This window comes from Siniperca chuatsi, linkage group LG11 (genome assembly GCF_020085105.1).
Source record: "Siniperca chuatsi isolate FFG_IHB_CAS linkage group LG11, ASM2008510v1, whole genome shotgun sequence".
NCBI lineage: Eukaryota > Metazoa > Chordata > Actinopteri > Centrarchiformes > Sinipercidae > Siniperca > Siniperca chuatsi.
The window spans coordinates 2,851,239-2,855,531 of NC_058052.1; positions in this window are offsets into that span (position 1 = coordinate 2,851,239).

Below are 4,293 nucleotides of genomic sequence, written 5' to 3' on the forward strand. Positions count from 1 at the left end.
ATTCATGCTGAATTGTTCTTGACAAGAATACAATGTAGCTAAAGGCCAGGGGTTAAGTTTGTTGTGCAAGCATTCCCCAGGGGAGCTATTTTTCTCTTGCCACCTTCATCTATACCTCACTAATTCATGACCTGTCTATAAATGCTTTGTTAGTATCAGTGCCACCCCCGAAGCTACTGGCTTGAAGATCAAAAACAAGCGCTGTCATTCGTAAATTTCCTCAGACAAACACACATAATTACAGGAATTAGCCTGCTATTTTGTCATTAGCCTTCACTTTCAATGAGCCAATAATGAAAAGAGAAACAAGAGTCAGAGACAAAGACGGATGTCTTTAGAGGATTTCAAGACACTTTCTCCCCCCACCTCTTAGCCCACACATTCAATTTGCTTTTTTATTAATATTATTAATGCAGTCAAGCTTGAAGCTTTGAAGCAGAGAGTTTTTTCTTCTGATCGGTATTGTGTGAGCACTGATGGCTTAGCTTAGGGGAAGTCAGAGTGATTTCAAATGCACTTTGTTAGTACCATGATGAAAATGGCAGCTTGCCTTTTTAAAGCTGTATATTTGTGAGCATGATTACGGGCTGTGTGTTCAAATAAATGAAGCCAAAACAATGACACACAATCAGGACTTCATAAGCCAGCGAAAGGCCATGGACAGATTAATAAGTGCTTTGCAGACACACACACACACACACACACACACACACACACACAGAGGCCTTTTGGAATTACAGATATATGTGACACATTAGACAAGATTTTGTCCGGGACCATTCTGTATCCAAATGAGCAAGAGAAAGCAGTGATCTCACCATGTAATTTACTGTTGATTTGTGTTTGCACAAATTGAGCCTGATGTCTTTCAACATTAATAAGGGTAATATTTTACCTCTCCTTGTCCTGACAGGCATTGGCAGTGAGGAACAGCTTAGAATAGCTTTGTGAAGAGAGAGAAAGATAAGGGATGCTAACAGTTGGACATGTGAAGTATCCCTCATAATGCTGCTCTTGTTGAGCCTGTGACAGTAATAACACTGCAGTAATGGGGGACTATAAATAGCAATGAAGTTGTCAGAGATGGTTTTATGCGAATAATTCTCAGTCTACTACAAAGACTAAGAGATAAATAATGAATGGAGACTGTAAGCTTGCACTCTGATTTCGTCACTGATTTTTTGAGATGCAACAGTGTTCGCATTTTGACAAGCTAACTTAAATAAGTAAGTAAGACATTATCAGTCTGTTTGTGTCTAATTCCTAGTTTGCCTGAAAATGATTTGCAGGGACTTGCTGTGTGTTAGACAGACACAATCTCTTTCAGTTTGCCTTCACAAAATGACGCCGTACTATGTTTTCTATCATTTTGTGGTGGTTTTGCACCTCTTTGTGGAGGTTTGTGTCTCTCTGTGGTGGTTTTGCAACTTTGCAGTAATTTTGCATCTCTTTGTGGTGTTCTTGCATTTCTTTGTGGTAGTTTTGCTTCTCTTTGTGGTGGTTTTGCATCTCTTTGTGGTGGTTTTGTAATTATTAAAAATAATAAAAAATAAATGTGTGTACATGAGATCCATATTAGAACTGCAACAATTAGTCGATTGAAAGAAAATTGATCTGTAGCTATTTTGATTTCACTAACAAAAGACCACGGCAGTAAAAATATGGATTTAGAATAGCTTATTGTGTATTATGGATGGAGGAGAGCCAATATGATGTAGGAGGAATGGATTAAGGTTGAGGGTAGCGGGATGAAGGGATGAGGGGAGGAAGGGTGAGGGATGAACGGATGAGAGGAGAAGTTAGGGTTGTGGATGGATGGATGGAGGAGTACGATGATGGACCAGAACCAGCTGGTGGCGGGAAGACAGGAGGGAACCAGGGGAGTAGAGACTCTGAGCGGGGGAGCCGTCTCTTCATGTGCTCTGATTTGGATGGAGCCCCAAAAAGAAACCTCGAATGGAAAGAAGTATGTGTGTGTTTCTGATGTCATTCAGATCATTGCGGATGAGAATTTTGATAATGTGGTCAGGGATTCCCTGCCTGGAAGCATGTGGAGCTCGGAGGATATTCCAGATCAGGATAGGATTTGGTGAAAGTGGATGTGAAACCAGAAGCGTGCGGCCACTTCACCTGTCTCTGACACGAACAGAGGGTCTTGGGCGGAAGCTTGACTGGCTAGTGAGTCTTCAGTTTATGTTGTCGCGTGCAGGTTTGTGTAGACTGGCTTTGTCCGGACTGGCTTTGTCCAATGTAATGTGGTTATGTAGAGATGGAACAGAGGTGGCTATAGAAAGGAGGTGTGACAAGAAGGATCGACCTTGAGGGATGATATGGATGGCATATTGAGGTGACCTAGAAGCAAGAGAAGTTGGTGTCTGGGCCATCTGTGAGCCAGAAGGAAACTGAAATGAGTAAGGAAATCCAGTGGATTTTCTCGGTAGGCAGGGATGCTTGGAGTCAGAGTGCAGAAGTCAGAGTGTTGAGGCCGTATGATAGGGGAGAAGATATTGGCATGACTGTGAGAAAGTCATCTAGGAGATGGATGACATACAGGAGTTTGTAGTTGTCAGAGTGCTTCAGATAAAGAGTCTATCTTTGGCTGTGAAGTATATTTTTGGGCTGTGAAGGTCAGACGCACTGGGAAGTAGTAGGCGCCCTTCCAGAGAATGCTGAAAAGATGCCAGGAGTCAGGGTGGATGGTAAAGACTTTGAAGGTGCTGGTGATGTAAGCGTTGGACAATCAGGCTCCTTGGCCTGCAAGGCGGATGAGAGAGATGACATGATTAATTGTCGTATGCTGCATGGAGAAGTCCGAGCTAGGAATTAGATTATTGATGCTTGGGACAGTGGAGCCATGGGGGGATGAGAGGTCTATGATGAGCTATTTTTCCATGAATATTTCCTAGTAGCTACGTCAATCACTGATTCTGAATGTGAGGAAAGGTGGACTGGAAAATGGGCCGATCATGAATGCTTCTTTAACTTCCTGATCCAGGAGTTTATCGACTGTGTCGGGCTGCAAATTGTAGCATGTATAAGACAGACATAGGCTACAATTAGTTGGCAGTGAGGGTGCATGCTGTGGCTAGATGGGATGGTCACAATTCAAGGAAGAGCGAGCTGCAAAAACACGGCAGTACAGCTCGGGATCTAGTATTCCCCGATGTGTTCCTTGGTTGTATTGCTGCAGGTGTTCAGTGGCTTGAGATGCAAAGAGAATGTGGTAAGTGTAGAATCCATAGTGAGGATCAGTAAAAAAAAAAGACATTCTTCATCTCGGGTTTTGTGAAATTGTGATGGACATTTTCTGACATTTTACAGAACAAATGATTAATCAAATGTTGCAGCCTCAATCCATATCTTGTACTCAGATTAAAAAAGATAATCTTTTAGGACTTTGTGGGTGCTGTAGTGTTACTCTAAAAAATTGCTGATAAGGTTTCTTAAATGCCATCGGGAGTGGTGACCTTATGGTTATCGGTTATCGTTCCTTCTGTTTCAGGCTGTTTTAAAGTAGACTCAGATATACTTTTTACTCACCTGCCAACAGCATTTAATTAAAGTTTTCAAGAAATATTTCACTGGCCAAAGTAATTTCAGTAAAGTCCAACACATCTGTTAACTGATTATAAGCCTAATGTGTCACAAAAAGTTAGTTAAGTGAAATTGACCTAAGATTAGACAGAGGGCCAAGTTTGGATTGGTGTTTGGCTAAGTTACACAGTCTGCAGAAATGTACCAAATGTGACACTGTTGAATTTCTAGTTTCTGTCCGGTTTATTATAATGAAATGTGTTTGTCTTATAAAGGCAGGTAAGCCCTCTATTTTGTTTTAGTACGTGCTAGAGTGCAAATGGTGTTTAGTGCTTGCCAGTTGAACTTGTCCTTATACACTGCTCATCAAAAAAAAATAAAATAAAAAAAATAAAATATATATATATATATATATATATATATATATATATATATATATATATATATATATATATACTTACTTATATACAGTACATTAACAATATGTTTTCTGCATCAAGGTCAGGAGTTGTGGCTTTAAAAGGTTTCCTTCTTTCATAATTCGTAATCTCTCAATACAAACATGCTGTAGGGAAGCTAGTTCAGTTTGGGTTTTCATCACCACATCCTTTTCTGTTTTGTTTCTAATCTGTTTCTTTAAGTGACTTCACAGTTGTTCTGCTTCAGTCCTCTGCTCTTTCATTGGGCCCCCTTCATTGTCTGATCATCATATAACACTGCTACATCCTGCACAACAGCAAGGATCAAATGAGAAAGAGC